Source organism: Dermochelys coriacea, chromosome 25 (genome assembly GCF_009764565.3).
Source record: "Dermochelys coriacea isolate rDerCor1 chromosome 25, rDerCor1.pri.v4, whole genome shotgun sequence".
In the NCBI taxonomy this organism is placed as follows: domain Eukaryota; kingdom Metazoa; phylum Chordata; order Testudines; family Dermochelyidae; genus Dermochelys; species Dermochelys coriacea.
The window spans coordinates 15,598,374-15,619,408 of NC_050092.1; the positions used below are offsets into that span (position 1 = coordinate 15,598,374).

The 21,035-nt window shown below is 52.4% G+C and overlaps 1 protein-coding gene across 1 annotated transcript in view; it reads right to left on the reverse strand.

Moving 5' to 3' along the window:
* Window positions 1-10,275, reverse strand: part of ARHGEF18 (Rho/Rac guanine nucleotide exchange factor 18) — a 90,776-nt gene extending 80,501 nt beyond the window's left edge. The window contains 1 exon segment of the mRNA XM_038383641.2: window positions 9,914-10,275. The gene's annotated coding sequence lies outside the window, so the exon portion shown is untranslated.
* Window positions 10,276-21,035: the final 10,760 nt, after the last annotated feature.

Consider the following 21,035-nt stretch of genomic DNA (forward strand, 5'->3'; position numbering starts at 1 on the left):
TCATCCAACTGCCAGGAGAAGCAAATGCCCTGAGCCAATGCAGACTGTGGACCACAGGTGTCACGTCACCTCAGCCATGTTCATCTAATCCAGCAGTTCACAACCTGGGCGGCACAGCCCCCTGCGGGTCCGTGAGCAGGTTTCAGGGGGTCTGCCAAGCAGGGCCAGCATTCGACTGGCTGGGGCCCAGGGCAGAAATCCCACGCTGGAGCCCCACCACGGCGGGGCTGAAAAACAGTAGTTGTAGCATAGGTGGGCCTTTATAGCATGTGGGGGGGGGGCTCAGAAAGAAAAAGGGTGAGAACCCCGATCTAATCCATGTAACACAAGCAGCCCTGAGAGTCCCTCCCAGGACAGTTTCCTACTAAGCCAGCACCACTATCAGCCATACCCAATTGGTCACTATGCATAACAGATTGGCACATGGGCAAGCGCACCACATTCGCAAACCAGCCTCTGAAATTACATTCCCAAATTTTGGCTGGGCAGACTGGTGTGCACACAAGAGCCAGCTGGGTGAGACCAACCCCTACTTGCACAGAGCAGCCACTCAACAGCTGCTTAGGAGATCCATCGTCCTTTGCTGAGTGGGAGGGGTTTCCTGGCCCCAAAGAAGCCCACAAATAGCCTGGCAGAAACCCAGAGGCAGGATTCCCCTCCTACACCTTCCTGACTCCAACAGCACAAGTGAGAGCAGGACAGGCCCAGGTGGGACTGAGTGACCCTGGAGCAACAGTGCGGGGCAGGACTAAGACACGTGCCTGTCAAGCTCAGGAGTGGACTGAGTGGCAAGGGGCATCCACAATGCCACTCTGGGAGAACTGGACAAGTCCATGGCCCTGCATGGGGCAGGAGGCACGGCATTAGGCTCCCCCCACTCAACAGCACTCTGAGTAGGAACCTGCAGCCTCTGGGCTCAGCGCAGTCGCCAGCCCTGTGCCATGTCTATACTGCAGGCCCTATCATGGTACTGCTACCACGCTGAAGCTGTGCTCCTGTCATATCGATGTTTCCCACAGCGACAGAAGGGTTTTCCTCTCTGAGGTAGAAGAATCTTTCCATCAACCTGGCTGTGTCGTAAGGGGGGCTTAGGTCACAAAACGCGTCCCCTCCCTGAGAGCTGTAGCTAGAGCCATCTAATTTTGAAGCATAGACCAGGCCTTGGGCTCTGTGTGTTTTGCTCCTTTGTAAAAGATGTAGGCTCCTCGGGGCAGGCAGGCCCAATGCAGCAACAGCCTGAGGGGTGGAGAATCGGATAGACACCTCGGGCACTCAGCAGCAGCTCGCACCTTTGCTCAGCCGGAGGCTGGAGATGAGATGACAGAGTGACGCTCTCAAGAGCATTCACTGTTTGCTTTAAGGAAACATTAAGCAGATTAGGACTGTGGTTGCTTAATGCGCCTCTGGCTGGGAACCATAAAAGGGTATTGCTGCAGCGAGCGAGCGCCTGGCCGTTGAATCCCCAGAGCGGAGTCTGTGGGGAAATGGTCTCTGAGTTCCCTAGGACTGGAAAGGGCCCCACCAGCAGCCTGGTTTGATTTAAGGCTCAGCCACAGCCTGGCTTCATGGCCGGCACCCGGTACCGTAGCTGAGCTCCTGCACAGATAGAAGGGAAGAAACATGCAGCAGACAGGACAGTTTGGGACCTGTGTAAATGCACAGCAGGTAGGAGAGGGCAGGCCTGTGACCTGGGTGAATCTGCCCCCAGGCCCCAAAGGACAGGACAACACTGGAGCCTCTTCCACTCTGTGCCACTGGCTCAGGCTATCTCCTTGCACCCCCAGCCCCTAGGACTAGCCGAGGCCAGGAGAGTCCTGTTTCCGGGGGCACGCAGAAAGGCATGCAGGCCTGTAGCCCCTCTCTGGATCTGATGATATTGAGACAGGCTGAGCAGGTTCCACTCAGTTAAAGCAGAGTCTGGGTGTAAGTACCAGGAAAACCCCACCACAAGGGGTTAAATCCCCACCACCACCACCACCACCAGGATGGATTAAAGAAGGATTAAAGCCCAGTCAGTGTGCCCTTGCTGCTGCCTCTGACAAACCAGTCCCTGGTTCTTTGCAGACTGGGCTACCAGGTGAATCCGATGTGAACACTGCACCTGCCTAGTGGTTAGAGCAAGGCAGACTGTCAGGGGGTATTCCCAGCTCTGCCACTGACTCACTATATGACCTTGGGCAAGACATTTCCCCCTAGCTGGGCCTCAGTTTCCCCCACTCAACAGAGTGCAGGGTTTTGTGGGGCTCAGTGAATGAGTGAGGGAACTGTCTGGGGAGGAAACATGCTGGAGAAAAATCAAGAGCGCACATTCTGTACGCGCAGCTCAGGGTCTCCACATCTCAGGCATTCTCCCCACTTTCTTTTTTCTAAAAGGCAACACAGTGAAGAAAGGCAGCAATACCACACCGTGTAATCATTCCACAAGGCAGGAATCGCTGGGCCCGGGGGGATTTCCCAGGAGCCTGAGCAGCAGTGCATGTGCCAGAAACTCCTGGACACTTGTAACAACAGCAAGTTTAAGGGAGAAAAAGAACTATCAAGAAGCCACCTTCCGGCTCCAAAGCCAACCCTTTATGGGCTGGCTTCCGGATTATTAGCGCTACAGACTAAGACAGCTGTAGAGTGCGCAATAAACCTGCCGCTCCTGGGGGCTCTGAATGAGTGCGGCCCCTTGGTGCGTGTGCCAATGCCATGCGTGAGCAGCCCTTTGCTGTGGCAGAGAGCAGCTCATGAGGGCTGGGCTGAGGGAGTGGAGACAAGCTGTCTGACTCTAACAGTAACTTGCAGCCATACACTGGGGAGTCTCCAGCCGTTCCTCCAAGCTGTGCCGAGGCCTGGCTGTTGGACTCAGGCAGGGCCAGCTGACTGCTAAGGAAACAAACGCACACACACGTTAGGGAGGCAGGTAGCAGGAGGCCCCGGTTGGGTTCCCTCTCGTCCCTCCTGGGCACCAGGGCAACATGGTTCCTGGCTGTATATTTGCTAGGTCTTTGTCCAGTTTAGTTTAAATTCTCCCAAGCATTGGAATTCCCCCTGGAGATGATTACCCAGCAGGATCCATCTCAGTGAGCTCCAGTCTCTGTTTTCCCATCATGGTGGGGTGTAGCCCCTCGTAGCACCCTCAGGACCTCCCCCTCCCTGTAGCAATCACTCTTCACACAGTGGGCCCAGGGCCAAGTGACATATGCTCAGCTTCTTTCTCTTTCCCCTAAATCAGCCCCTAAGCCTGCTGGGTGCTGTACTCTAGCTTCCTTCGGCTAACACCCCCACATTGTCACAGGTTCCAGACTCTTTCTGACCGTGCTGGGTCAGGATTCTGTCAGCAACTGCTACTGTTGAACCAGTTTGTTTTCCGGGCACGTGTGCTCGCTCCATTCGTGCCGCTGAACCAACACCCACTGTCCATTTTCTGAGGCTGGTAGCTGCTTCACCTGCCCTACTCCGCTCCAGGCTTGACAGACGCAGAAGACAACCCAGTGCCCTTTCCCCCTCTCACTCCTTGACACAAATCCCCTGCTCCCTCCCCACAGGCCAGACATCAACTACATGGGGGCAGCCGCTGGGCAGGGGGCAGAGAGGAGCAAAGTGCTGGCTTTGTTCTTTAAAACAACTCCACTGAGACTACAAACTTGCCAGGGTCCTGCTGAGAAAGGCTCCCGGAGAATCTCATAGGGGTATTCGGCTCCAGGGCACAGGAGGTGTGCTTGGGAGAGGCTGTGTATGTAACCCTGGCTCCCGAGTTCCCCAGTAGCTAGGGTCTGACACCGATGTGGTTAACAGGCGGTCCCCACTAGATAAGCGCTTAGAGCCCATACCACATGGCTCATGAAGGATTTGTGTGCAGGGACTTCTCTCATTCACCAGCTGGCGGGCGCACGAGTTCTTTGTGACACCCCAGAGACGGCGGCACATCGGTGATGGATGGTGTGAGCCCAGTACAGTTTGTGTCTGTCACACTGATAAAGCACCTTGAAAGGTCCCAGATAACTTGCGGGGAGGGAAGTGGGGGATTCAGATGCATTTTGAGAGTCTGGTTCCTCTACTGCTGGCCCAGAGAAAGGACATCTCCAGCAGCAGCACAAACTGGCAGGGCAGAGCTGAGCTGAGCTGAACATCCTGTGCACATGACACAAATGGACAATCCGTTCTGAGGCAGTGCTCACTGAATGCTATGTTGTGTGCAGAATCTACAGCACTGCAGGAAGGAGGCTGGTGTGAGGACTCTCCAACCCAATGCATAGGGGCCACTTCGTACCACGACATTGTTAGAAGGGAGATTTGCTTAATTTGGAAATTAGCAAAATTCAGTTCTCATCAGCTGTCTCAAATCTCCCTGTGCCCCAGCCAGCTGCCAGGTTTGGAAAGGGTTAGCCTGAATCAGCCTTTTGGGAGCCTAGTCCTGTGTCAATTTCTGCTTCCTGCCCAGAATGAATTTCCATGTATCCCTCAGTTTGAGTCTGAGATCCACCCTGTATCCAAGGCTCATCCACTCAGGAGAGGGGTGTGCGGGGGGGAAAAGGCAGGCAAGTACATGGGGAGAATGGAGCCAGGTGAAAAGGAGGGGGACGAGCAGGCTGAGAGCTCTGACATCACAGGTAAAAATACTGGAAGCATCAAAGCAGCACGGCAGTTGCACACTGTAAATATTCACTGGGGAAATGATGTCCACATAAGTCGAGTCAAGCCCCAAGTGACTGCGAAATTCATGCTCCTCAGGCCTCTGGCTCTAGCTCAGCCAACAGCAACACAACGTTTTCAGAGAAAGTTATGCAGCGTTTGGGGGCTGAGGACCCCAATACCAGAATCGGTCTCCTCTGTCACCACTCACTAACACTGCTGGTCTTTGATTAACAAAGGGCCTTACTCAGTACTGTGTGGCGCGCCACGTTCCTCAAATCACTGAGGAGGCTGCTCCCATCAAGTGCTGAGGCTTTGTTAGCCCACAAGTTCCAGGGGGTCTCCTTGAAAGCACTAGATTCAGTCCCTTTGCACACACGGCTCTGGGAGCTGAGCTCTCAGCATGACATAACCTGCAGCGCTGCCAGAGGTTCACCTGGAGACAGCTGCCTCTATAAACTTTAGGCTCTCCAGTCCTCTGGGAGCAATGAATCAAGTTCATTATCAAACCAAGAAAAGAAGTACTTGTGGCAAATTTATATAAATTTGTTAGTCTCTAAGGTGTCACAAGTACTCCTTTTCTTTTTTACGAATACAGACTAACAAGGCTGCTACTCTGAAACTTGTTATTATCAAACCAGAAGACTGATATTTAACCAATTACCCAGCTGCTAAAAGCACTTAAGGTGCCCTGAAGAGAAGATTAAAGGGAAGGAAAAGCATGAACAAATACTTATGCAGCATCCCTCCAGCAAGGAAAGTCTTGTTTCTAAACAAACATAAGCCTCTCTGCCAAAGCAAGCCAAACTCTGCTAGCTCCCAGCTTGCTCTGGGTCTGGGTGCCTGCACTGCTCTGCAGCAGTTACCCAGAACCACAAAGCAGGGCTCCAACAGGCATCCAGGGCCCACAAGTGGGACGTTACCTCGCTTAAAGGACCATCTCTTCATCCAGCGCTTTGAGAACGATGGCCAGGAGTGGTTTAGCAGCGAGTCTGCCATTGGGGAGCCTTCCGAGCCCCGTTAGAGGATAAAACCCAAGCAGAAGGCGACAATGCAGTCGCTGCAAGGCAGAGCACAGCACGGTCTGAGGCAGCTCTGCAGACTTCAGCCCAGGAGCTGCCAAGAGGGGGGAGTGGAGAAGCCAAGTGTTTTGTCAAAAGTATCAGCTGATAGAAGAGGCAGCCAGAGGGAAATTCTTGAGCTTCATATCTCCCACCTGCACAAAGGAGCCGTGCACACTTCCTGCAGCAGCGAGTGCAGGCAGGATGGGGACATCTAGGACGACAGCTCTGCTCCCTAAGCACCAAGCACTACTTACTGGATTGAAACTAAATACAAAAACAAGCTATTAGCACATTGGTAACTTTCCCCTGACTGGCAAATAGCTCCCCATTCCACTCCTGGTCACAATGATGATAGCCTGCCAAATCCATCAGCCACTCAATCAGCACTGCAGGGTCCTGAGTACTCATGCCATGGAAACACAGGATGAACACCACATGCACATGGGCCTGGCATTTACGGCTTTGGCTGGCAGCATATCCAAGTGCAAAGGCAAAGCCTGAGTGAGTTCCACGGGGCATACCTGGGAAGCCGTCCCTCTGACAAGCCAGCAGCTCTGGGCAGCTCTGCAGCAAACCCACCATCAGCAGGGAGAAACTGCCCCTGGAACAGACTTGTCTCCAGCTTCTTTTCCCACAGCATCTGATCAGGCTAAGGAGGGCCCCCATTTTCAAGCTGCTTCAGATGGAATAAGAGACCTGACCCGTCACCCAAAATTTGAGTGGACCCCTTGACTCTGTGCCTGTAACTCAGCCTGCTTCCCCCCACCCCTCCGTCCTAGCTGATGCCCCAAACTTTTAGCCCAACTCCTTGGCCCTGTGGCAAGGCTGGAAAAGCAGAGCTCTAGCCATGGGAAGCCTGCCTGAGCTCTAAGCCAGCGGGTCTCAACCTTTCCAGACTACTGTACCCCTTTCAGGAGTCTGATTTTTCTTGCATACCCCCAAATTACACCTCACTTAAAAACTACTTGTTTACAAAATCAGACATACAAAAGTGTCACAGCCACACTATTACTGAACAGTGGTTGGCTCTCTCATTTTTACCATGTAATTATAAAATAAATCAAATGCAATATAAATATTGTACTTACGTTTCAGTGCATAGTATATAGAGCAGTATAAACTAGTCATTGTCTGTATGAAATTTTAGTTTGTACTGACTTTGCCAGTGCTTTTTATGTAGCTTGTTGTAAGATACGGCAAATATCTAGATAAGTTGATGTCCCCCCTGGAAGACCTCTGGGGTATACCTCCCAGGGTACCCCTAATCCTGGTTGAGTACCACTCATCGAGGCAGAGTCTGCTCCCTACAGCTAGGCTCACTATTTCTCAGGCCTCGCTTATGTGGCCGACTCTTTACAAAGTAGAGGACAGGCTGCCTGGGGTGAAAAGACCCTGTTCCTGGCCAGGCCCTGCTCTCAGGCTGGTCTCCCCCAAAGCCCACTTCCCCAGGAGATGCCTTGTGAGAGGTTATCATAAACATACAGCTAAGGGTAGCATAAATCCCTCCTTTACCTGTAAGGGGTTAAGAAGCTCAAATAACCTGGTTGGCACCTGACCAAAAGGACCAACAAAGGAAGAAGATCCTTTCAAATATATGGGGGGATGTTTTGTTTGTGCTCTTTTTGGTTGTGCTCTCTCGGGACAAAGAGAGGGACCAGGCAGGAAAAACCCTCTCCTAAAACCCTACCTGAAATAAGCATCTAAGATTACAAAAATTGTAAGTAAAGCAAGGAAATGCATTAGATAATCTTTTGTTTTAGCTTGTGAATTTTCCCTATACTAAGAGGGAGGTTTATTCCTGCTTTTTTAACCTTAAGGTTTTGCCTAGAGGGGAATCCTCTGTGTTTTAAATCTTATTACCTTGTAAAATTACCTTCCATCCTGATTTTACAGAGGTGCTTCTTGTACTTTTTTCTTTATAATAAAGTTCTGATTTTAAGAACCTGATTGATTTTTAGTGTCCTAAAAACCCAAGGGTCTGGTCTGCACTCACCTTGTTTACCTATTTGATTGGTATATTATTCTCAAGCCTCTCCAGGAAAGGAGGTGAAGGGGCTTGGGGGGATATTTTGGGGAAACAGGAACTCCAAGTGGTCCTTTTCCTGAATCTTTGTCTAACTCACTTGATGGTGGCAGCAATACCATCCAAGGACAAGGAAAAATTTGTGCCTTGGGGAAGTTTTTAACCTAAGCTGGTAGAAATAAGCTTAGGGGGTCTTTCATGCGGGTCCCCACATCTGTGCCCCAGAGTTCAGAGTGATAGGGGCCTTGCTAACCTAAGCCTGTGGAGCAGCAGGCACTGGCTTCTGGAGTCTCCTCAGCCACCAGCTCTGAGCATTTCCCTCCCCAGCCATAGCCAGAGGAGAGAGCAGAACAGGAAGAGCAGGACAGAGCCCAGAACAGAGAGAGCATTGCCTCAGCTGGAAACGGCCTGGGAGAGAATTGCCTGCACTATAGAGAGCCGCGCTCAGGGCTGTTTTGACCCCAGGAGTGGAGAGCACTCCTCACCCAGGCCCAAGGCCCGTGACAGGATCACTTGAACCAGTGAGGGACCAGAGAGACTCATAAGGGCTCCTGTCCTCTCTCACACAAGGCAATAGGCTCCAGAGTCCACAGACATTTCACACGGCTCCAGGCAGACACCAGCGGAGCCTAGATGAGCCCTCTTGCTCACCCCGCCACCGGGCACAGTTTCCAGCCGGGACCTCTCACCCGCCACCACAGCATCAGTCCAGGCCTTGTCCCGCCAGTCTGCCGAGCGAGGCCCTGAGGGAGCTAGCAGGGTGTGGCTCCAGCAGGAGCTGGGGGGCTCCTGGCTCGGACCCCAATTCAGAGTGTGACTGGGGGTCAGTCACTCCCTGGGCCCATCTCCACTGCCCCTCCCTAGATCACGGGGCTGGTGACACCACCCTGTAGGGGACGAGGTCATTCGCGCTAGCAGCATGCCCTGAAGCCAGTCCCTGTGCAAGGCTCCAGCTGCCAGACTGCACAGGGCCCAAAGAGCTGGGTCCAGATTGTCATCTGGGTCCCAGGCGAGCTTCTCCTCCAGAATCCCAGCCATGGCTCCAGGGCCCCCGTCCTCCCTCAATGCTGTGGGTGGGTGGAGTCCAGTGGGGCTCCTCCTTCAGGCGCCATGGGGCAGCCCCACAACCTTCTCCTGTCCCAGCCCATGGCCTGCAGAGCGCAGATGCCCCTTGCTCCTCCTCTGCTTCGCCACAGTCAGACCGACACCAGCCTCCACTGCAGGGTGGAAGGGCACCTGGACTGGGGGGGCCGTGCACGCGGGCCGCTGCTGACAGTCCAGCCATCACCCCAGGGAAGAGCTGAAGGTACCTCCCCTGGGTGTGCTGCCTCCAGCTGAGGAGCCCAAGAGGTACTGGGTGCATGGGGCCTGGCAGCCCTACCCCTCACCCCTGGAGCGGGCGGGAGGAGAGCTGGTCCCTGGGACTCCTGATGAAGTTACGCCCGCGGGCACCTGGGAGCCACACAAAAACCCCTCCCCTCAGCTTGGGGCGGGCGCCTTGGCAAAGGGGAACGGGGTGGGAGAAGGCGCAGGGCTAGGGCCTGTCTGCAGCCAGCCGGCTGCCGTGGGAAGCAGGAAGCCCGAGTCACAAGATGCCCAGTTGCCCAATGTGGGGATGACGGGGCCACCCACGTCAGGGTTTCCTGGCTGCGCAATTGGACGTGCAGTGCTGCCACCTGGTGGCTGGCACGGGAGCCATCGCCTCATCTCACCCCCAGGCCGGCGGCATGTTTCACCACTCCCAGGAGCCAGGGGCAGCTGCAGCATGTGCCCAAACCCCAGCTCCCTCTGCCACCCCGCTGAGCTGTGACCCCTCTCACCACACAACCCACCAAACACCAGAAACTTCTCAACCTGAGGCCAAGAGCATCTTCCCCAGACTAGTGCTACCGGATGCCTCAGCTCCCTCCGCAGACTGGGGCAGAGGGGAGGCCTCAAGTTACAGCCACTGCCCTCAACCTCTCCCATTAGCCCCACACATCCCCCCTCTAGGCCTGGAGCCCTGCATCCCAGGGGCCTTCGGCTCAGTCCTTGCAGCAAGGCAGCGGTGGGGGTGGGGGCGGGGGCGAGGGGCGAGGGAGAGTTACAAAAGCCCATGACCCAGCCCTTTTGGCCCACAGCTAGTCGGTTCTCCCACCAGCCATTGCAACAAACAAACAACGACCCAGGGCCCGGGAGCCGGGGGTGGAGATTGTACAGCGGGACATACCCAGGACGTGGGAGGCCTCTCCTCAGCACGCTGTGGCAGCAGTCTCACCAGCCCATAACCCGGGCTTCTCCGCCAGGTATCGGGACAAGACACAGCATCAAGGCTCATCTCAGAAGTGACAACAGCTGCTGACTCAATCCTCTTGCCACTTCCCCTTTCCTGAGTCACAAACAAACCCGCCCCTCCTGGCCTGCGATTTGCCCAGACCAAGGTAGCTCAGTTGCTTGCAGACAACTGTAGTGAGCCTGCCGGGTGACATGGACAGGAGAGGCCCAGAAGCACCCCAGGGGCGCCCAGGCTGGCAGCTCACAGCACAGCCCGAGTCGGCAGTGGATGTGTGGCCAGCAACTGCCACAAATGGCTTCCTGTTCCGCTCAAAGAGAAACCGCTTTGCACTTGCCTGCGCACAAGCGCTCAGCATCCCACCTCCCTCCAGCACTCCTACGCAGTGGCACGGCTCCTAGGGCAGGTTGCCTAATACTTTCCAGGATCCAGCCTTGTGCCCTTTTTTCCGGCACGCTCCTCTGTCACTGTGGTTTGCTGCCAGGCCCTGAGCATGGCCTGCCTGAAGCCCTGTGCAGCACTACAGTGATGCATGAAAACAAACAGGAGATGACAATTGCAGACAGTCTGCAGTCGGGGTCCCAGCATCACAGGGGCAGAGGTGTGATGATGGGATAGTGCAGTGCTGCAGCACGCAGTACAGCAACTGGCACTGGCTAATGGAGACCGACACTAGAAGGACAAACCCGCCTCTGCTCTCCAGGCGGGAGGGGGAGTGGATGCTACAAAGACTCTTCCCTTCTCTGGGCACCAGGCTGGATCCAAGCCCGAGCGAACCCACCGCTCCTGTGAGAGCTCTAACTGAAGGGCTGACCTGCTCCCTCCTTCTGGCAGTGGGTCCCAGGAGAGAAAGTGGGGGTGTCTCCTTGCTACCGGCACCCCTGTCCATCTGGCTTAGCTCTGGGCCCTGCAAGTCCTAGGACGTGCTGCCACACGCAGGTTTCTGGATCAGAGTCACCAAAGGGCAGGATTTCAGGATGCTTCCTGACATATCCTTGCAGCCTAACTGGCGTGAGCATTGTTTCATGCTGTGGCGAGCATAATCCAGCCCCAGCCCTAACCAGAACAAGAGTTGCTTATCCGCCAGTTGCTGAGACTGTGGCTTCGTCAGCACTTGGAACAGCTATTACCCTGGGTTCCAGGAAACCACAAGAGTGAATAGGAATCAAGGTTTAATTCCTCTGCTGCAAGACCCTGATAAGCATCTGAGATCAGACTGTCCCATGCTGGGCAGGGTGCCCCAGCCTTGTGGGAGGTGAGTCACCCTCAGATCAAGTGAGGAAGGGACATTGCCTTCTGGCTGCATAGCACCTAGCAAGCTGCTGGCGCTACTATATATAAACAGCGACCCAGCAGTGAGAGAGAAAGGGTTGCCCCAAAGGGCAGGGAATGGAGAGCCCTATCCTGCCCTGGCCTTTTGCTGGGACAGTGTTTTCCAAATACAGTTTGTTGGATTTTCTTAGGCCAAACACAGTCATCTTCCCTCTCTCCCATCCCACCTGCCTAGCATCAGCCGCCTGCCATGCACCTGCTCCAGGCCCGGGCCACTTGGGAGAGTGGTCCTCCAGACCTCACAACTCCAGCGTGCACACCTCACACCACAGGGTCCCAGTCCAGAACTGAGGGTGCTACACGCTACTTTGCTGTATTAAAAGCAGGGAGAGGGAGCATCGGCGCTACAAGCCAGGTGTCATTAGCCTCCTACTCCCTGCTGTGCACTTACTGCCCACTTCCAGCACCTACCTCCCACTCCTGCCCAACCCAGGCATGCTCAGCCACAGCCACTTTTACCAGTTCAGAGGTATCTGACCCAAACCTCGAGGGAGCTGAGCAGCTGCTCTGGGGGGACACTGGCTGGAATGATACCCAAGGAAGTCGAATGGTGGCTAGTGCTTTATGCTCTGCCCTTGGGGAACTTCAAAGATTTGTCCCTCCAGGCTCTGGGATCCCCACATGGCCAAAGAGCTCTCTCTTTCCCCCAGAGCCCCATGTGCAGCGTGGAGCCCCAGCCGGCAGTGGGTACTGCAGGTCTGTGTTTAGAAAAGGACAGCTTGCTGTCTGTTAACCCTTTGCAGATAGAGATGAGTGAAAATACCTTCTCCCATCCTCTCCAGCCTGCAGCTAGACAGTCAAGCAGTTCCACATATTCAGCTTAGGACCACATTGACGCAGAAAGCTAACACTGACAATTTAAAGCCTCTGCATCATTAATTAATGCACAGATAGTCATTTCAGAAGAAGTGGCAAAGAGTCCTGTGTCACCTTATAGATTAACAGACATATTGGAGCACAAGCTTTCGTGGGTGAATACCCATTTCATCAGATTTTAGAAGAAGACATCCAGATTCTGTGGGTACTCACCATGTGCTACCAGCCTGTACCTCTGCTGGCCCCAAGTACTTTCCTCCCCCACCTAAATACATTTGGAAAAGCCCTTCTCATTCCTTGCAGACAGCTAGTTAAGCATGTGTGTTTTAAAAGTGAGGGGAAGGAATGTGTTTGTGGAGCCATCAGCTGCAGATGTTTGCAAGATTAACACCATAGGCTGAGCATAGTGCCCAGGGCTTTGTCAAGCTGGGCCTTAAAAACTCCAAGGATGGAGATTCTACCACCTCCCTAGGGAACCCATTCCAGTGCTTCACTACCTCCCAGTGAAATAGTTTTTTCTAATATCCAACCTAGACCTCCTCCACTGCAACTTGAGACCATTGGTCCTTGTTCTGTCATCTGCCACCACTGAGAACAGCCAAGCTCCATCCTCTTTGGAACCCCCCTCCAGGTAGTTGAAGGTGGCTAGCAAATCCCCCCTCACTCTTCTCTTCTGCAGATTAAACAATCCCAGTTCCCTCAGCCTCTTCTCATAAATCATGTGCCCCCAGCCCCCTAATCATTTTTCACAGTCCTCGGCTGGACTCTTTCCAATTTGTCCACATCCTTCTTGTAGTGTGGGCCCCAAACTGGATGCAATACTCCAGATGTGGCCTCACCATTGCTGAATAGAGGGGAATAATCACTTCCCTCAGTCTGCTGGCAATGCTCCTACTAATACAGCCCAATATACCGTTAGCCTTCTTGGCAACAAGGGCACAGCTTCTCATCCACTGTAATCTGCCAAACTGCTGCTTAGCCAGTCAGTCCCCAGCCTGTAGCAGTGCATGTGATTCTTCTGCTACAACAAGCCCCCACAAAGACAAAGCAAGGGAATCCTGAGCACAGAGAGCAGCAGGAGGCTGAAGGTTGCATGCCCTGGACAAGATCTGCTCACTATGGGCACGTTCAGGAGATTAATGGATGTTTTTTCATTGCAATCAACCTGTTGGCGGAGCTGCAGCCCATCTGGACCCATCTTGTTCTAAAGGGTAAATATTTTCACTAGGACCCTGCCTCCCAAGCCAGGAATGTAGCATCTCCATAACACGCCACCATGGCACAATGAAACCCCCCTTACCTACAACACTGGCAAGGATACTGCCAGTACTGGTGCCGCTTAGTGGGGGCAGCACCAGCGTAGACAGAGCATAGGTGTTGGAACTAGGGGTGCAGGGATGCTGCAGCACCCCCTGGCTTGAAGTGATTTCCATTATATCCAGGGTTTGCTGTTTAGTTCAATGGCTCTTAGCACCCCACTATACAAATTGTTCCAACACCCCTGTGCCAGAGTTGTTAGTAGTGTGATCTCAGCTTGCTGGGAGCAGCTAGAACTCCAGGGACAATGGCTAAGAGGCTGGCACCTCTGGTCACAGCAGGGAATTCCTCAGGAAAGGCCAGTGAGGCACTGCAGTATCCAGATCTGCAGGTCACCTGCGGAGTCCCTCATGCATTAATCATGTGTTTGAAGACCTTGTGCAAGAGGCTTCTGTAGCGCTGAATCCATGATGCCCCGGAACCAAGCCAGACGCTGGTTATATTCCAGGCAGAGTCTCAACAAGAAGAAAGAGGATTTCACCAGGACTGACATATCTGTTTCAGAGTAGCAGCCATGTTAGTCTGTATTCGCAAAAAGAAAAGGAGTACTTGTGGCACTCCTTGTGGCTGTAGCTCACGAAAGCTTATGCTCAATAAATTGGTTAGTCTCTAAGGTGCCACAAGTACTCCTTTTCTTTTTGACATATCTGTGTTTGTGTCTAGTGCCTCCCTGAATTCCCATTAACGAGAGATGGGCCTGAACCGAAACCTGGGACCCAAACACTCCTAAACTCAAGAGAAAATCCCCAGCTAGATACAAACTTCTAACCCAGCTCCTGTTTGACACCGAAGACCCTGACAGTTTGGACCTGAACTCTGTGGCTGAGGCCCAGAAGGCTGGTTTGCCTTTCTCAGTCCTGGGAGACGTGTGCACTCCAGACGCAGGGGTCCTGACTGACTTTAGAAGTCAGTCAGATCACGCTGCTGTCATATTTTAAGGAATATATGGAAGAGTTTGAAAAGTGTCTGCTCTATTTCAAGCACTTAATGTGAGTTCGTATCAGGGACCATTTCCTGGTGCCCGTAGCCAGACTTGCAGCCAGCTGCTAGTACTCCAAGAGGCTTCTCCCTGTATTGTTAGAGGCACTAGATGGCATCACTACAGCACGGAGATCGTTCAGCCCTTTACTCTCTCTCCACGTGCATCCCTGGCAGAGTCCAGCATGGGCGGGTGAGGGAAACACTGATAAAATGCAACAAGCTGCCCCATGTTTCGTAACAGAACAAAGTGAACAGCAGCCTTCGGGGATAGGAGCCAAGTGCTCTGTGGGCCAGGGCAGTGTGAGCCAAGACGCAGCCAAGCACCGTCACAATTGCGAGTGCAGAGATTGTGATTTGGGACCGGGGACAGTTCAGAGCAGTGGCACCGATTACATAACACTAAGTGCTGAAGTGGAATGGCGTTCTGGAGGACCTAAGCTCCAAAACAGGCGATGCAATGACACAACGTGACACGGCTCTCAGTACTAACGAAGGAACCTGGCACAGCCAACAATGGGCAAGGCAGGAGAGTGCAGTGAGGGGCTTGGGCAGCAAGGGGCATACAGAGAGGCTCTGCCTGGGCAGGAAGGACTGGGGAGCACTGGCCATGGTGGAGTCTGAAAGCCAGGTCTGCCATTGGGCCCCCTGCAGGGATGAGTGGCCTGGCTCTGACAACATGACAGATTTGTGGTGCTCAGCAGCTGGACCGTGGGACTAGGAAGATGGAGAGCATTATGCTTGAAGCATTTAGCACTGTGATCCCACAGAACTTCAACCCGCCAATCAGCAAGCCCACCGACATGATGTTGGTGCAGCAGGACCAGGCCTGGGCAGAGCAGGAAGGGCCTACAACAAATCTGAGCACGTGGCCAGGAGAAGGGGGTTCAAAGGTGCTTCCTGTAAGTGGCTGATGTTGCAGCTACCAGGTACTGCAGTCCCTAGCATTGATCACACCCAGATGACAGGACCTGGAGCCAGAATACAGATGGTCCCTAGGAACTGCTGATCTGGCTGACGCGTGTCACTCTGTGGGACACTGGTACATTTTTTCCATCCATCTGGGAACAGGCCCTAGAAACAAACAGTTGCCAGGCAGAAGCTCCCTGCCCACCCCAAGGATTAGAACTCACTCCAGAAGAGGAGAACAAGAAAAGCAGCCTCCAAATGAACAGTGCTGCACCCTGCCATGGGGGTAGATACCACTCAGTCATGGGCTGATCATTTGAAGAGATTCCCAATTCCCAGGGCCATGCCAACATCTGCTTCAAGTCAGGCAGTGAGTTCCCTCTGGGCGAGCCAGTAGGTGAAGAGGCAGCTGGTCCAGACAGCAGTTTTAGCTGGGAGCTGATCATGTTCCAGACTGGACCTTGCAGTGCATTGTACAAGCATGAGCTGGTGACGGAACTAGAGCAGCTGGGGAGAAGGGGCAGGTCAGCTGGTGCCTGACGCTACACCTCTTCTGAAAAATGAGTCCACAGGTAGCAGGGTTCCTGCCTGCATGGTAAAGGTCCCGTCTTAGACAAGGCAGAGTAGGGGCCGTGTCTGCTGTCAGTGGCTATCTTGGCTCATGATACAAGGGCAAGAGGACAGTCAATGAAGTGTAAATAACCTCATAAAGGTCTCACTTTGTTTCTTTACATATGCACAATTAGCCCTGGACACTCATGCCATGGGATCTTGCGGAGTTCAAGCTTAGCAGGATTCAGAAGAAAATGAGCCTTCTTTTGGGGGTAATGAGACTATCCACAGCTACACTGATTGGACAGAATCTGTAAGACAAACAGTCCTGGCCTTAAAGCATAAGCAAGCTTCTAACAGGATTCAGAGACCCTTCCCGCAGCAGGCTCTCTATAACTTTTCGATTACTGATTCTGGTACTCTTCAGAAAAGTCTGGCACAAGGCAGATGGTGCCCTTAGTCTGACCCAGCCCAGGGCCATTCCTGGTGACCTTGGTTTGGTGTTCTGCCTTGTTCCCTTTGCTCTCCACAGTCACTGGATTCCCTCATTTTTCCCGGATTGGAATTTCCTCAGATTTTTTGTTTACTTGCTTAACCTATAAATAACATCTCCCACAGCAGCAATGTTCAGGGTGATGGGCAGGAGGGATGCAAAGTACCAGAGGCAAGGTGGCAAATTAAAAATTGACAAAAAAAAAAAAATGTTTCCACACACTATGAAGTTAGTCTGTGGAACTCACTGTCACCAGATTTCATTATGGCCAAGAACTGAGCAAGATTAAAGCATGATTGCACGCAGTGTTAAGATTACATCAACACTGCAATAAAAGACTCGTGGCAGGGCCACTGCTGACTCAGGTCAGCTGAGTAGGGCGTGTGGGACTCTGGCTGTGTGGCTAAAATTGCAGTATAGACGTTTGGGCTCAGGCTGGAGCCTGGACAGTATCAGAGTCCGGTGTCCAACCCAAGCCCAAACATCTACACTGCAATTTTTAGCCCTCGCAGTCAGAGTCAATTGACCCAGGCTTTGAGGCTCAGTGCCACAGGTACCCAAAGCCTTTTACAGCTAAAGCCACAAGCATCAGACCTCAAGCCAATGTAGTTAGGGGTTAGGACAAGCCCTTCCAGGAGTGCCCACTATGGAGTTCCTGCGTCTTCCTCAGAAGCAAATGGTGCCAGCCACTGCGGGAGACAAGAAAACCGATCAGATGGAGTTTGGGTCCTGACCCAGTCCGGCATCTCTCATCCCCAGCGCTCCCAGCATTAGGGGAATGAGCCTGGGATGCTTAATGCACTAGAAGCTTCTCAGCTGAAAGGGTGTATGGGCGGGGGTTTGACTTGTCCCCCAGCCTCGGAGGGGAAGGAACAAGAAACCCCTGACTAGGGAGATGGACTAGAGAATCTGCCACATGTCAAGGAAACAGTGACCTGGACCAGCCCTCTTCCTTCCCTGCCTCCCCTCAAAGGCAGGATCCTGGCCCCAAGTACTCTGCTTTCATAAGGGGAGACAAGAGGTGGGGTCAAGTCGGAAGGTGAATAGCCCATCTCCTGGGCTGGGACAAACGCTGGGCTCCCACAGAACAGCAGAGTGAGACTGCAGCCCCTGAGGAGCAGCCGTTTGCCAGCTCCTGGTTTCTGGTGGCATGTGCGTGACTGGCTATGGGGTGGGAATGCAGAGATGGAGATGCCCCCCAGTACACTTCTAGCACTTTACAGAGCATGTGGGAGGGTATCATGCAGATGGCCCTGCAGAGTCACTGAGCCCAGCAGCTGGGCACCCAGTCAGCATGGCCACATGAGCTGCCATATACCCACTGCCTAGAGGGACGAGGAGAAGGTTTGTCCACCACTCGTTTGCCTCTTCTCTCCAGACCCTGGGGGCGATTGCTGGCATTCAGAAGCCAGGTACCCCTAGTAGCTTTGTCCTAAGACTGCTAAGAATCAGGAAGGCTCTGTCCCAGCCAGATCCTGTGGGCAGGTGGGGGTGGCTCTTTGGCCCTACTGCACTGTGCAAGCCTGGGTCTGTGCAGATTGCCTAAACTGCCCCGTCACCAGCAGCTGCACAAGCATGTATTTATCCAAGCCAAAGACTTCGGGCCAATTTGTGTCTTCCAGTCCAAACTCTTGTCTGCTGCTGCTGCTATTAAGCTACAGGCCAGACAGCAGCAGGCTGTTGCTGTGCGCGCACAAGCCAGTCTCTCCTGCCCTCTGCCGGAAGGCCCAAACTCCCTTGGTCGCACAGGGAGGCTGAACCAGGACTACTGTTGCCAGGGGAAGATTCTTCCCCAACCGTTTGCTATGATCTATAGCAGAAGCCGCCACAGCCCCGATCACGAGTAGGCTTCACAGAGATCAGACAGTGGCGGATGAATCCCTTACCAGAGCGCAGCTCCTCTTCCCACTCCATTAATTTTGGAGTCATGCTGCTGGTACGAAGCATATTTTCCGTTTGCTGTATGCAGTGGTGTAAATAGCTCTGATCTCCAGGAAAAGCCCATGTCTAAAAGTCTGATACATCTGTCTGGGCGTGAGTGAATTCTTGTGGGGACTAGCCATAGCCATAGCCAGTGGTGGAAAAGGAGCAGAAGAACCACGCTGAATTGCCTGGGAAGGGATATGGATGGTTCCTGCTCCAGAAGAATAGGGATTTACCTTTTCAATGGTCTGCATTAACTGGTGGCATCTGACAGTACTCACACCATGGATATCACCCAGACCCTGCCCCACTCCCTGCAGCTTGCCCCAGGAAAGCTCTACCACAAGGCAGTACTTACAGAGCAGAGCATTTACAGCTCCAGCTGGAGTCAATGGGCAGTGCAGGTGCTCAGCACCTCTGGGACTCAAGCCCATAATCCTTAGCCCACAAGTTTCCTCCTGAGCAGGATTTCTCTGCCTCTGCCCCCACTTGTGTCAGACACACACTCAGCCTGGTGAGCGCCTTAGTGGGGCTCATGAGACTTATTTGGTTTGGGTTCAAGGGTGAGTCAGAAGAAAAGCTCTGCACCTCCACCCAAGGGCCTACAGTCAGACATCTGCTTTCCCAGTCCCAACAATTCTGTGATATCACAGGTCAATGTCTATGCCACAAGTTGTACTATTCTCATCTTATGGCACATACAACACATTACATGCTAGCATACCACATGACAAGTCCACTGTATAAACCTGTAGACTAAGGCCAGTATAAGACAGGCTATAAATTGAGGTTGAAGATATTAAAATGTGTGGATCACTCTAGCACCAAGTGGGTGGGACAACCAGTTAAAAGAGATGCCATCAGTGCTTGAAATCTAGTCCTTTTGGGAGGGGGAACTGAGTGAAAAGCAGTTTCAGGTCCTACTTCTTCCAAATCAGTTTTGTGGGTTTTACAAACATTTCTTTTAAAACATCTTCTCACTCTTGCTGCTTTCGTATAGGCCCAAGATGAACCAGCTGAGAAGGCGATCTTAGAGGGGAAAGACTATACAAAAGGCCGGTGAATCTACACAGCAAACTAACTGTGAAAAAGTTTCCCTACAGTTTTTGGTTCTAGCCATTTCAGGGGTTCTTGTAATAACAGCAGGTTAAAAACTTTCAAGGGGCATAGTCTTTAAAAAGTTGGAGCCATCCCCTTTACTCGCCCTAAGGGGTGGAATACAGGTGGCTATATTTTCTGGTTGCAGTCCAGGCTGTGTTAGTGAAGAGCAGGATGAACTGCAAGGAGATTCAGAAGGCACTAGGAAATTGGGTAACAAAACAGCACATTAAATTTATCTACTCTAAGTATAAGGTAATGCCCAAGGGAAGGGACAATTTAAACTCCTCTCACGCACTGATGGGTTCTGAATTAGCTGGCCTCCCAGGAAAGTAAGCTCCTAGGCATTACGCTGACATTCACTCATCACTCAGCAGCAGTTAAGGAAAAAGGGTTATGTTGTACTATAAATACAAAGGCTCTTCTATAAATTGGTGGCATGCCGATTCCCTAGAATCCTGCATTCAGTTTGGGCTCCTTCTTGCAGGAATAGGGAAGAGTCTAGAGACAGGTGCTGAAAATCAGATGATTCAGCGTACGTTCACACACGGAGAGGTTAAAAAGATGAGGGCTATTTTGGCCCTGATTCTTCAAGGAGTTTGGGCTCATTGCAGCATTAGGGCTCTAGTCTGTGAAGCAGTACGAGGAACCAATCGGGAGCTCCCGTTCACTCCCCACCATAACAGAGCGACAAGACTTCTAACAAACGGAAGCAGATTTTTTTACACAGTGTATAACTGCCCAGCACAGGAGACTATTGAGGCTTACAACTAAGGAAGATGCAAAGCAGGATCCATTACTTAACTGAGTAGGAAACAATATCTGCAATTACAATAGCAACTATAAATCCTCCTGCTTCATAGAATCATAGAATATCAGGGTTGGAAGGGACCTCAGGAGGTCATCTAGTCCAACCCCCTGCTCAAAGCAGGACCAATCCCCAATTTCTGTCCCAGATCCCTAAATGGTCCCCTCAAGGATTGAACTCACAACCCTGGATTTAGCAGGCCAATGCTCAAACCACTGATCTCCAGTTGGGTCAGAAAGGAAATTTCTCCCTCTGGTAAAAAATAAAACAAGGTGCAAATGGGAAAAATAAATAAATGAATAATAAAATGGTTTTACATCTGCCTCTAAAGCATCCAGTGCTGCCTGCTGCCTGTCATGGGACACCAGACTTGATGGGTCATCAGCATGTTCTATCAACTCTGCGGTTAGGTGTGAAGGAGGTGCCTGGAACAGTCTTATTTAACCTGCCTGTGTGGGACAAGTTTTCTCTAAAAGGCAACAGTGGGGGAAAAAAACAAACTAAACCAAACACTAATTTTCCTCTTGGTGTAACAGAAAGGCGGCTCTAGACATCTCCGGGCAGAAGGTGTTCCTTCTTGCCAATGTTTATTTAATGGCTTCATGCTACACACTCCTCTGCCCTAAGGACAGAACCCAGGACAGATCACATAAGCAATTATGCAGAGGAGTTAACACACCTCAAACCACAAGCCTATAAATTGGCAAGTCTAACCTTTTTTTTTAACACCATTCATTTTGCCAGTGAAAGTATCGCTTATTCCAAGAGGTGAATCTAACGCCTTTAATGTGGTGAAGCAGCATTTAGTGCTGCACAGAGAGCAGACACACAAA